The sequence below is a fragment of the Galeopterus variegatus genome, unplaced genomic scaffold, assembly GCF_000696425.1.
Source record: "Galeopterus variegatus unplaced genomic scaffold, G_variegatus-3.0.2 Scaffold4364, whole genome shotgun sequence".
NCBI classification, from domain to species: domain Eukaryota; kingdom Metazoa; phylum Chordata; class Mammalia; order Dermoptera; family Cynocephalidae; genus Galeopterus; species Galeopterus variegatus.
In genome coordinates, this window is record NW_007730475.1 from 104,440 (window position 1) to 118,923 (window position 14,484).

The window sequence follows — 14,484 nt, forward strand, 5'->3', positions numbered from 1 at the left end:
TTTTTTTTTTTCCATGAACTATTTGAAGTACCTTCGTACATGTTCATTTATTTATGCAAATACTTAAATAAGAAATGGCTGGGACACATGGCAGATATTCTTTTAAAGAAACTGTTAAACTGTTTTCCAAAGTGGTTGGGGGGGGGTGATTAGTCCTGACTTCCAAGAGAACTTGGACTACTAGGCCACAGTGGAGTCAAGGAAGAGTAACAGGAGATCCCTTAGGGCATCTGTTGATATTACCATTCCCTGTGATTGAGGTCAATGGAAAACTACAACAACCCCATCCAGGCAAGATTACTAATGGCAAGAAATGAAGTTTGGGTCACTCCACAAAGTAAAGAACCATGACTAGTTGTGGTAATTACTGAAGGAAAAGAGAAAACAGAATGGGTAGTGGAAGAAATTAGTTATTAATTCAAGCTATAGCCATGTGACCAGTTACAGAAGTAAGAACTGTAACTGTCATGAGTATGCCTCCTTATTTTGTTATGAATATGTGTGTGTTAATTCAAGCTATAGCCATGTGACCAGTTACAGAAGTAAGAACTGTAACTGTCATGAGTATTCCTCCTTATTTTGTTATGAATATGTGTGTGTGTGTGTGTGTGTGTGTGTGTATGTATACAAAGGTACTTCAGAAAGCTTATGGAAAAGTTTGTACTGACTTTCAATTATATTTTTCCACAGACTTTTTGAAGCACTCTTGTACATATAAGCACACAAAGATATATATTAAGCAAATATCTTTGTTTTCTTCCCTTTCTTATTACCTTATTATGTAACATAAGATGTATTGATTTTATATCATAGTATTTAAGTATTTTTAATTTTACATCATTGTATTTAAGTTATGGGATATCCAGGAGAAGAGTGAACATCACTCAAGGACTTTACTTCCTCTTTTGGGGAAGGCATCAGTGCATTTTCAGTTTGAACGCATGATAGTTGTATCATGTTAGATGGAACCTTCTTATTGCCTATATTTGGAGATTAAGTTTAAAGAGACGTGTTGACAAGGAGTGGATTCGTGATGGTTAATTTTATATTTCAACTTGACTGAGCCACAGAGTGGCCGGATACTTGGTTTAACATGTTTCTGGGTGTGTCTGTAAAGATGTTTCTGGATGAGATTAACATTAGAATTGGCAAGTGGAGTAAAGAAGATTGCCCTCCCCAATATGAGTGGTCCTCATCCAAATTGTGGAAGTCATGAATAGAATACAAGGTTGAATAAGAAAGAGTTCTTTCTCTCTGTCTCGCTGTCTTGGTACTGAGACATTGGTCTTCAAAATGAGACATCAATCTTCTCCTGCCCTCAGACTCTGACACAGAGTCAAACTTACACCATCAGCTCTCCTGCTTCTCAGGAGTTTTGGCTTGAACTGGAACTATACCATTAGCTCTACCGGGTTTCCTGCTTGCTGACTGCAGATGCTAGATTTTTCAGCTTCCATAATTGCATGAGCCAATTCCTTCCATTGTTTCTGTTTCTCTGAAGAACCCAGACTAATACATTCCACATGTAATGGACCATCAACTCAATTCTACATGGAATTTTTCTGGAATCTATTCATACTCTCTTCTCAATTCTCATTACCACCATCCTTATTACTCATTGCCAGTATTAGGCTAATGACCTTTTAATTGGTTTCTCTCTCTAATTTTGCCACTCTCAAATCTGCTATTCACAATGCTCTCAGAGGGAAGACTCTAAATTGAAGCTATTATGTCCCTCCCTTTTTAATATCTTTCAATAACTTCCCCACTCCTTAAAGTAAAAAAAAAAAAAATCAATACTTATTAAAATGACATTCATAAACTATATATTTTTTATATTCTGGCTTACATCACTCTGCATAATTGTTCTGAGATACATCCATGTTATTTTGTGTATGAATAGTTCATCCTTTTTATTACTGAGTAATATTGCATTTTGTAGATAAACAACATTTTGTAGATAAACACAACATTTTGTTTATACATTCGCCTGATGAAGGACTTTGGGATTATTTCAAGTCTTGGGCTATTAAAAATAAAGCTGTTATAAACATTTGTATTCAATCTTTGTGTGGACATATGAGAGTACTTCAAAAGGTTGATGGAAAGATTCATGTTATCTTCCAGTTCTTTTTTTTTTTTCCATGAACTATTTGAAGTACCTTCGTACATGTTCATTTATTTATGCAAATACTTAAATAAGAAATGGCTGGGACACATGGCAGATATTCTTTTAAAGAAACTGTTAAACTGTTTTCCAAAGTGGTTGCATTATTTTACATACCCACAAACAGTGTATGAGAGTTCCAATTTCTCCACATCTTCACTAACACTTGGTATGGTTTAAATTTATTGAGACTCATTTATATCCCAGAATAAGGTCCATCTTGGTAAATGGTTTGTGTGCACTTAAAAGGAATGTGCATTCTGCTGTTGTTGGGCGGATTGTTCTACAAATGTCAATTAGGTCACATTGGGTGATAGTGTTCTCCAGATCTTTAATATCCTTACAGATTTTCTGGATACTTGTTTTACCAAGTTCTGAGAGAAGAGTATTGAAAACTCTAACTGTAATTGTGGATTTGTCTATGTCTCTTTGTTCTATTTTTTTCTTCATGTATTTAGAAGCTCTGCATAAACATTTAGAATTATTATGTCTTTTTGATAAATTGACCCCTTTATCATTATGAAATGCCCTTCTTTATTCCTGATACATTCTTCCTAATAATAATCTGAAAGTAGATTCTTTGTCTGATAGTAATATAGCCACTCCATCTTTCATTTGAGTAGTGTTATTATGGTATATTCCCCCCCACACTTTTTTTTGTCTCCTCTATTACAGAGATTGCCATACTCCACCTGGATTTCCTCCTTTCTGCGATGCAGCTCCTTTTCAGGCAGTAGTTAGAACAATCATAAGGTTTGCTTTTTGTTTCCTCTGTCTCTATGATTATTTTTACCTGATGTTTATTGTCTGAAACCATTGTTTCATATATTTTGTACAGTCTTTTAGTTGTTTCAGGCTTTCTCACAAATCTGGTCCCCCTGTGTAGTATTTTGAACCTTGTTTTTGATTTTGTTCTCATGCAGCATTCATCATATTATTGAGTAGTCTTTGGAAACACCAGTTTAGCAGATGACGTCAGTGCTCCTCTCATATTCACATGGATACCTTTTCCATTTTCCTGCACTCCTGTTGGGAATGTGCTTTTTTCACTCCCAACAGCCAGTATCTGTGACTCTTTGTTGGAGGGCTACCCTCAGGCTGCTGTATGCATGTGAAGGGCATGTAAATTCCTAGGAATTTACTCCCCTCACCCTAGTCCTTAATCAAGGTCTCCATGGACCAGGAATGTAAATACTCCAGCTCCCTTGCTCTTGATGAGACCAACTCTGAGGTGTGGTCTACACTTTCTCCAGAGTTCTTCTGAGAGATAGTGCAAGTTGCTTTCCATGAGACTTTGCTTGTTTGCCATCCTTCCCACCACCATACTGATTTTTCTTAGGAATTCTTCCTAATAACCCTCTTCTACATAAGTCCTTTTTTTCAGGGTCCATTTCTGAGAATTCCAAGCTAGAACAGTTCCAAAGGCTAGTTAATATTCTACTATTTATACCATAATTTATTTAACTATTCTACAATAGTTCAGCATTTAGGTGGTTACTATTTTTTTTCTGCAATAACTATCTTTGTAATGATTATCTTAAAAATGTTCTTCTGAGATTCAGATTACTTTCTATGGATAGATTCCTAGAATGGAAATCACTAAATCAAAGGGCGTGAATATTTTATGGGGCTTGATGTCTATTGCCAATTTGCTTTCCAGAAAATGTGTATCAATTCATAGTACCCTTTGCACCATATCTTTTCAAATATTTTTTACTACATCAAGGCAATCTTAATACGAACTTGAAAAAAGTCTTTGCTAATTTTATTAGTGTTAAAAGATCATTAATATTGTTTTCATTTCTTTGATTACTAATGAGGGTGAGTACTTTCTTATATATTTTCTGGTGGTTTCTCTTTTGTGAATTGTCTGTTTATAAACTTGTATTAGTCCATTTCTGTTGCTTATAACAAAATACATGGAACTGGGTAATTTATAAGAAAATGAAATTAATTGCTTACAATTTCAGAAGCTCAGAAGTCCAAAAAATCCAGGGAACACATCTGGTGAAGGTTTCTTTTGGTGGCGGCTTCAGTGACAGGAAAGTATCACATTGCAAAAATAGTGGAGCAAGAGAGAGCTGAGAGAGCAGAGTGATCAAGAAAGACTCTCCTCTCTCTCCTTTTAAAGCCCTCACGACCACGCCCCTGGCCACCATTATTAATCCATTCACTACCGCATGGTCCTACAATCCAGTCACCTCTTCAAGGCTCCACCTTTCAGGTACCATAATAGGATTTCCCACCCTCTTAACAGTCACTATGAGGGCCAAGTTTCTAATACATAAAACTTGGGGGACACAATTCAAGCTTGAGTGACTTTTGGTGGGACATAATTCAATCCACTACAAAACTTTGTAATTTTTAAAATTAATTATCTTAGTGTTTTTAACAACATATAAAATTACACAACATAAAGTTGTTAAATCTGTATAATTTATGCAACCTATTTAATCCATACAAATATTGTCTCTATATGTTTGCCTTTAATATTTTTAGTATGGTTTGAAATGCAACAATTTTAATTTTCGAGTGGTCCACTGTATAATTTATGCAACCTATTTAATCCATACAAATATTGTCTCTATATGTTTGCCTTTAATGTTTTTAGTATGGTTTGAAATGCAACAATTTTAATTTTCGAGTGGTCCACTCTATTTACTTGTTTTCCTTTGTCATTTTTTGGAAAGCTTCTCTATTTAGAAAGTTGTACTACATTTGCAATCAGATAAACTTTATCCTACATTTTCCTCTAGAAGTTTTTCTTTTTGTTCTTTTCTCTCTGTTTTTCTAACATTTATCTTGTGAATTTTTAATTTGACATATGGCAAGAGTGCAGAATAGATCCCATCTTGTGTGCCAAATTTATTCACTTACTTGATAAAAATTTATTCAGTGTTTACTATGTACCACACAGTGCTAGACATGATTAGTAGAGGCAAATGTTGAAAAGGATATTTAAGTCACATCTGAGTTCATCAGGTAAGTGCACTTAATTGATTACTGATGATGTGAAAGAAAGGGGATGGGGGACATGTGTAGAATGGCAGTCCCACTGCTGGGGATCTTACATTCCTTTTGTATGGTGTGATATCTACTCAATCCTTATAGAAAATAGATTTTATGATTGGGGATATATTCAACAATGTTAAAAACTGCAAATGAGTGGACAGCATCGTTACCTGAAGAGAATAGATTTTCATGGTTTATTTAAAATACCCACCTTTTTTTCTTCATCATCTAATTACCTGTAAGTAGTAATATAACAAAATATTTTTTCTATAAGTACTTTAATATTCTTGTGATCATGTTGTTTATACAACTTTACATTCTACTTTTTCCATTTAACATTATGAATCTTTTGCATATGTCATAAACTTCTTAGTAAGCATGCTATCTAAGAGTTGTACACAAAAAGGTTTTTAATGGAACAATTACTTTTTTTCAAAGCAGAGTTAGTTTCTCTTCCTAAATAAATAGGTATTGTTTTACAGATTCCTTATTTGAGATATTATCATACAATCATGAGCAGTTTTTGAGTAAACATGTTTAATCAAAGTGAATTAATACAAGTACACAAAACCTTAGGCCCTCAAATTTCTTGTTCAATAGCCAGGCAATCTTTTCAATCATTTTCTTTTTAGTAACTCTTAAGACCATTTATTCAATAATTTATTGAGCCTCTAATATGGAAAATGAACTATAATAGGATATTGCCATAAGAAATAATCGTCTGTACATTCCAATAACTGAGGTAGCCCTTCTTTGCTTCTTAGGATCTGTATTTAAATGTAGCACTGTACATCCTTAACTTATCCCTCTCTACTGGCTCCTTTACAAAAACTCTTAAGTGTATACCTTTCCCTCCCCAATAAAAAAACCCAAAGAACCAAAACCAAACAAAAACAAAAACAAAGACAGACTTTCCCTCAAACTAGTTTCTTCCTGAAGCTACACCCAATTTTATCTCCCTTTTGAGCCAAACATGTCAAAAGCAGAGTCCACGCTTACCACTCCCCTTCCTTTATCTTTTACCCATTCATTCCACAACTCATTATTATTATTTTCCACCCCACCCTAATTGGTTAACTCTATGGTCTTGTTTTAGGCTTTATTTTACTTGCCCTCTCTGTAGTCCTATCAGTAACACTCCCTTCTCTCTTGAAGAACTGTCTTCCCAATTCCTTTCGTTTCCTGGTTTCTTCTCTCAAATACTTCTTCTTGATCACTGATTCTTCCTTTTACCTCACTGGTCATTTGAATGTATGGTAGAAGCACTTAACTCCACCCACCCAACTCACTGGATGAAGGGATGCTCTCTCTTTCTCTGTAAATCAGGCCACCTGAAGCCTCCCTGCTGCTCCTTCACACTTCAGAGCTGAAGACTCCTGGCACATAAGCTGAGCTCTAAGAGGCTTGCACATACCTACTGAGCTGTATGCTTAGCAAGGACAAGAGGTTTGCTCTAAAAATTGTTTATGCAATTGAACTTGCCATTTTAATCATGTAATTTAATCAAATATTATGTAAACTAAAAAATATAAGGGTGAAAAAAATAGTAGTTTCTATGAAAAGATAAATGCTTTGGAAAAACTCCATAATGGCTGATAGCTTAAAAAAGAAAGAACAAAACAAAACAGTGAAAGAAAGTGAGCCGAAACGCCGGGTACTGATCAAACTTTATTAAAGAAAAGGAATCTGTGGGGCTGCTTCTCAAAATGGAGTGCAGCAGCTGGGGCTGCCCTCAAAGTGGAGAGCAGCAACTTGGGTAGGGGGTAGAGGGCTAATATGGGCTGTAAGGCTGGCTGATGCAATCAGGGAGGGGTTTGGTGCTGGTGTGGAGGATAAGGCTGGCTGATGCGACCAGTGTGGAAGGTTGCACCCATGCAGACGCAGAGGAGTTTCTATTTTTCAGAAACCATGAGGTTTCTCATAAGAGAAAGGCTGGTGGCCATTTTGTGCTGAGTGTGTGTAAAATGGCGCTGGTCATGTCCAAGATCCATCGAACAAAATAAAACAAAACAAAAACCCCTGTGGTCAAATTAGGTGAAAATCAAGACCAAGACAAAAAAATTCTTCCAATCTCTATGTATTTTACATTGAGATTACTTTACCATGCACTACTCAATGAAGCTGAATCTGGAATCTGTGAATGATGCTTTAAGGAACACAAGGCCAAGGTGAGCTCTAACCAACAAGAGGCCGTACAAAAAGCAAAAGGTTTGGCCCTACATCAAAATAGAAATCAATGAAAGTATATTTGTATGTTTTAAGGTGTCTGTCCATCTCTTTTTATGTTTTATGGCTTCAATTGACTCTCCTGATTAACTAACTACCTATCCCAATTGCCTTATCTCAAAGGCCACCTTCTTCAGGATTATCTTGATTGCATCAAGAAGCCTCCACTTTCCCTGTTTTGCTCTCTCCTTGAGCAGTTAAATTTCCAAGCAGAGCTTCAAGATAGCCTTTAAACAAATAAGTACCAAATCTGCAAGCTCTTTGCAATGAGGATCCCTTGTTCATCCAGCACTGCACCCCACCTTTAATTTCTGTCCCTCCTTAGTCTTGATCTTCTGTCCTTGCACTATGCCTTGCACACAGTAACTTCTTTAAAAGTGTTGAGATTTAAAGTGTATTGAAAACATTAGTTTATAAATTATAACCCAAAAATTAGAAGCCAGGCATGAATGAATATGTCACAAGAAAATCTCTTTGTATCGAAGTCTTAATTTTCTCCTACTCTACAATTAAAGAAAAGAAGCTCATGATTGGAAAATTATCATTTTAAATTGAATAGCTGAAGCTAAATTTTTAAATAGTCAAATGTAGTTTTTCAGAAATGTACGAACAGTTTTAGGTAGACAATGACAAGTACCACTACAGTATTCAGTCTTATCTAAAGTCTGAAGTTTTGCTTCTCTCTTCAGCCCTGACGGTTGGTTTTCTCTAAAGCAATTCTCTCTGCACGGGGCAAGACAGATGTGGTCATCCTTTCCATTTTACAGATGTGAGAATTAATGGTTCTAACAGATACTGACTTACTCTTAACTTTACGGATAGTTTGTGACTTAATTGGGATTTGTACCTTGGCACAATGCACCTTGAATCACCTTTTAAATGCTCCTTACCCCCTTACAATTGGGCGGGTGAATCAGAAACTAAAAAAAAAAAAAAAAAAAAAATCCAAACCCCATTTTCTCCTACTCTACAATTAAAGAAAAGAAGCTCATGATTGGAAAATTATCATTTTAAATTGAATAGCTGAAGCTAAATTTTTAAATAGTCAAATGTAGTTTTTCAGAAATGTACGAACAGTTTTAGGTAGACAATGACAAGTACCACTACAGTATTCAGTCTTATCTAAAGTCTGAAGTTTTGCTTCTCTCTTCAGCCCTGACGGTTGGTTTTCTCTAAAGCAATTCTCTCTGCACGGGGCAAGACAGATGTGGTCATCCTTTCCATTTTACAGATGTGAGAATTAATGGTTCTAACAGATACTGACTTACTCTTAACTTTACGGATAGTTTGTGACTTAATTGGGATTTGTACCTTGGCACAATGCACCTTGAATCACCTTTTAAATGCTCCTTACCCCCTTACAATTGGGCGGGTGAATCAGAAACTAAAAAAAAAAAAAAAAAAAATGCCAAGCCCCTCTATCCACAATTTTCACTCATCCCACCCAGCTGTCTGAGTTTATGCCATTAAGTTCAGTCCTTTGATTTGTCATGTTTCTTCACAAAATTCTTGGGAGGAATAATAAGTTAATAATTCATTTTTAATATCTATTAATTAATACATACAATTTGCTTTCTTCTGATTAAGTAGTTACTTGATGAAAGGGAAATGAAAGTAATGAGAATTCTTCAGAAGGATCTGTAGAGCTAGCGCTGAGTCTGGAGCTCACAGACCCCTCAAGCCCATTGTCCAGACTGGGTCACAAACCCTTCACACGCAGGTCTACGAGCTAGGTAACTGGAAGAAAGGTCCTTGGAGCCACAGGTGAAGAAAGAGTAGTCTTTATTCAGCACACACACATGTGAGAGCTAGGCAGTCCAAAGAGAAACTCAGAAACTCAACTGTTCCAGCAAAGTCCAAAGAAAAACTGAGCGGCTACTAGCAAAGTAAACATGCTCTACTTTTAGACACAGCTCTCTGCCAGCCAGCAGTTCAGGGCCGCTGCTCCACAAACTCTCAAGAACACAAGAATAGCAACAAAACTAAAAAGATACATTGGTGTGCATGTGCACTAACTCCATCCACACACACGATTTGTTTACAAAGAATGTGCTGCACCACACCCAAGCAGACCCGAGGCAAGGGGGCCTGATCATATTATTCTATTTTCCCAACAGGATTATTTTAGATTGGCCTACTTTGTCTCCATGAAAGATGTCTGATGTGTGGGTGGGGGATGAGAGGCTGGGAGAGAAGGGAATAATTATAATTTAGGATTCTAGAAAACCAAAGTGGATTACTAGAATACCAGATGCCAGGAGTTAAAGAGCTGAACTACAGAATAGAATGGGAATGAGCAAAGTGATCCAAGACAAATGTTTCTACTTCACCATTTTAATTTGGCCTGAATTTAATGCTGTGATAACTCAATTCTATTATATTTCATTTCAAAATTTGTTCTACCTTATTTCTAAGTAAAAATATTGGTAGTTCCTTTGTTTTAACTCAAAATATTCCTGGAAACTATAACATAAAGAATGTTTATAAAGGAGATTATGATTTCCTTTTGGAATAGTTCTAAAATTAAATGTTGAATTTCTGACCCAGGACTTGGCATTGGATACATCATAACTATAACCAGCCATATCTCATGATAGTTAAGAAATTACTATAAATATCTGTCATATAACATATTAAAATTATAGTGCCTTTTCTATAAAATGGTCATGGATAAACCAAGTATATATTTAATACAAAGGAATACAATAAACTATATATTTGGGTGGTGTTCTGTAGATTGGATGCCCCCCCCCCAACCTCACTGAAGGTTAATTTCCACTGTAATTGTTGAGGGTGGGAACTCCTAACATGGTAATTGAAAGGCAGGGCCTTGAAGAGGTGATTAGATTGTAGGACTGTGCAATAGTGAATGGATTAATAATGGTGGTCAGGGGTGTGATTCTGAGGGCTTTGAAAGAAGAGTGAATGAGGAGGTTGGTTTCTAGCTCTCTCTGCTCTGCCATTTTCTGCCATGTGAGACCCTTGGGTCACTGTTGCCACCACCAAAGCCTTCACCAAATGTGCTCCCTGGACCTTGGACTTCCCAGCCTCCAAAAGCATAAGCAATAAATTTTGTTTTCTTTATACATCACCCAGTTTCAGGTATTTTGTTATAAGCAATAGAAATTGACTAATACTGGAGGGCGTTTAAAATGTCATGCTTTATTGGCCACTGACAGTCCAGTGCTTTTCCACTGATGGTCTCTCTGCTTTTCTGAATTTTCTGAGCTACTGAATGCAGTGGGTTAGTGAAAAGCTGAAATGAGACATTGGAAGTTTTAGGAAGTTTACCTCACTTCTGAGGCTCACATATGGTCTCTTTCTGTTCATTCTACCATCCTATAAAACTAAACTTTTTTTTCTCTAAAATTAATACACTAGTTAGTTCATTATATGCTAACTATAATTAACATTAAGGAAACTTATAATAATTAAGTGTGCCATCTTAGAACTTGTAGACTTTAGGGTATGCTAGATGGTCCTGCTTTAGAACATTGTTAAAGGCATTTGAAATGATAGTTTCTATTGCTTTAGTTAAGCTACACACTTTAAGGCAAAAAGGGCCTTCTAAATCATTTTACCCATTATCAAAGTACAGTAGTCTGTGTTCAAAAGTCTGCGTTATTTATGATGTTTATGTTGAGGTTTCCCTTATCAAAAAGCATTTTACACATAAGAGTCAATCATTTACTTTCCCTTTTGCCCTCCTCTAACTCCTTAAATAGTTGAAAGTTACAAAGGTGGCAATTTAGCTACATACCAATGAAAGGCACAAGACACACTGAGTGGTGTTCAATTACTCAGTTATGCATTGAGCCTACTTCTTACTTTGTTAATCTGGTAACAATTACTACCAGGTCATTAGCAATAACTTGTGAAAAAGGTGTTTCAAAACATCTCTCACAGAATCCTCAAAAAGACAGAACAGCTTGAATGTAGCTTCCTTTATCCCTCAAAACAAGTCTGGTAAAAGTGGCAAGCAGCGAATCAAGTATGGTAACTAAGTGACAGCAAATGGACAAAAGGACAAAAAAGCAAAGATATGGAGTGAAGTCTCTCAGAGAGGATAAAGGATAGTTGATTTCCATAATTGTCACATGAAAAAGTTAAGATTGTGGTTTATTGATACTGAAAAGCCATTTTAAATTTTATTTAATATTCATCATCTTTTCCTAGGTATTGATTTCTTTTGCAAGTTAAAAAAATATTGAATTCCACTGGTAGTAATTTGAATAAAACATTTCAGAAAATGGAAATTTTTTACTGTAGGATCCCAAACACTATTAATTTAGAATAATCTATTTTTACAAAATGTGTATCAGCTGTCTCTTTCAACTTTATTTTTCTTGCCTTCCCCTATTTTGAAAGTTAACAAATTTGATTAAAATGACAAAGCCACTTAAGCTGGAGAGAATGCTAAGATTACCAAGTGTTATCTTAGCCCTTTCAAATGCAGGACTTTGAGTCTCTTTAATTTTTTCCTATCCTCAAAATAAAATACCAAATGGTGAAATTCTTTAGGATTTACAATTTTAAAATATACACATTTGTGTATATACACATATATAGTTAAATATATGGCATAGAGAAATATAACTATATAATACTATTTTTAAAACAATGAAGAAATAAAAATAAAATAGAACTAATAACAGGCTTTCCAAGAGTAGTATAAATAGCTTATATATTACAATCTCTACCCAAAAGCAATGCTATGTAAATTCAATTTATAGGCCCTGGATAGCTTCCCCAAGGTAGCCCCTCAAAAGTGCTCTACTGATATTTTCAAGAAACTAGAAGCATACTTCACCTTGGAAATGTTATATTATAAAGACACTTCCATTAGTGATTTTATATACCTCTACATACCCTTCTCAAATGTGAAATAATGGATAAGTTCAGGTAATAATTTTTGCTCTCTTTCAAATTTTATGACTAAAATATTGAGTTGTGTTTTATGGCCTACATTTATTATATTCTGCAGAGTCAGTGAGCAGCTTTAGGCAAAAAATACCTTTAAAGTCTGGAATCAGATACGAAAAAATCAGAGGTTTGAGTAATCATATATTCAGCAAGCATTAAGAATTTTCCAAAGATTCTGAAATACAACTAAATGTTGCATACTGTGTAATATATGAGCAATAATTTTCCAGCCCTCTGTACAATTTCTTTTCCTTTTTTGGCTAGAATAATTTTCTATTCAAGTATGGACCAGGATTGTTGCTATAAACTTTATTTCCTCCATAGCAGTTTGGGTAGTGGTTTTGGAGGATGAGTTTGTTTAGCAAATTTTACACTGACAACAGTAAGGAATTCGTATTAATGACAAATTCTAAAAGGATCATAGCAATTAAACAGTCTCAATTTCTAAGAGTCAAACTGAAAGAGGGAAATTAAAACAGTGGGAGACTAGATAACAAGTAAGGTTATATAATATTTACACAACAGAACAAAACTCCAAAACATCTTTAGATAGTTTTCTTTTTAAGTTAGGTTCTCATTTTAATGGGCCAGATACAATTTCTTAATATAACTTTTTAAAGTAGAATGAAAACATGGTTTCTATGGAATAAAATGAGATGGAAAGAGCAGGATTCTGATCCAGATTCTAATCTTGCTGAACAACTACCTACCTTTCTGTAAGATCTAGAAGATCCTAGAGCTATTGCAATCACTTTGATAAGCTTTCATTTCTTTACTTACCAACACGTAAGTCTAAGACTTACCCTGGCTATACGTGGGATAGTGTATTTGTAAATAAAAACATTTTGAACAATATAATGTAAGTTATTATTAGGGAAAAGCACATGACAGGCACACTTAATTTTCACAGTAGTATAACTAGTACAGGCTGGCTTGGTTGTAAATTCAGTTTATTTTATGTCTTTTAGCAACCTATAACTTCAGAGCCCATTTGCAAAATTCTGCACTAGAAACTGTCTTTATGTTGTATTTGGCCAAACAGATCTACCTTCATTTTGATGGTTAGGTCACTGCTCATTATTGGTAGTGATGACTAAAATCCAGTTAGAATATCATAAAAATTATGCAGTATGTAATAAATTCCACCACACTACTGAAGCATTTGAGATATAATTTACTTTCCGTAGAATTTAGGTCAAGAACAGAAACAAAATTATCATGTATGCATAACCTCAGTTTTCCTCCCTCAAGTACACAGAAACAGCAAATGCACTAAGATTTCTTTGAAGAGGTTTGTGGTTATAACGTTTACTTGTTTTTTACATAGGGAACCTTTCTTGGCCTTTAAAAAGTAATTTCGAAGTGTAACTGATGTATTTTTGCCACCAATAAAACAAATACATATGACAAAATGAATGCATAGTCATTTCAGCCTGTAAGATTTGTTTTTAAATTATTCTGTTTGCAACCAGGGGAAAAATATGAGATCATTTCTTTCCCCTCTGCCAACGGCAAGCTGATTTCCCCAGCCCACGTGGACAGTTGAGCAGTAAGTCTAGCGTGCTTCAAGTCTCCTGACCCGTGTTGTGTCATCTGTGGGCACACAGGCATCCAGGCTAGTACGCTGCGTCTCGGGTTCCACTACAGATGGAAATAAGTGGCTATCCCGGGGGTCTGCCCCATCAGTCCACGGATAGGGGAAGGAAGCAATGAAGGGTCCGCGGCAGAGAGCACGCAGTTGCTGCCATCTACTCCTTCGTACGCACGCACACCATACTCCTCTCCCCACGTGCGTTCCGAGTGCTGGGTCACAAACACACACTCACACACACACACGTGCGCACGGAACCTCGCCCGGCCTCAGGCCCCGACACGTCCACTGCCCACCCCAAGCTCCCCGCCCCTCTCTCCCCAGCCTCTCCCGGACTCCACGTGGGCGCACCCCGGCGCCAGGCGGCCGCGCTGCCCAAGGAGCCCCTCGGCGGCCCCGCGCTGGGAGGGAAGGCGCGGCCCCGGGGTCGGACGGACAAAGCGGGCGTCCAATCGAGCCCAGCACTGCCTCCCCGAAGGGAGGGAGCGGCGGCGAGGACGGGCCCAATGAGCGGGGAGCCCGAGTGGGACTTCCTCCCGGAATCCCGTTGGCCAGAATAGCGGGG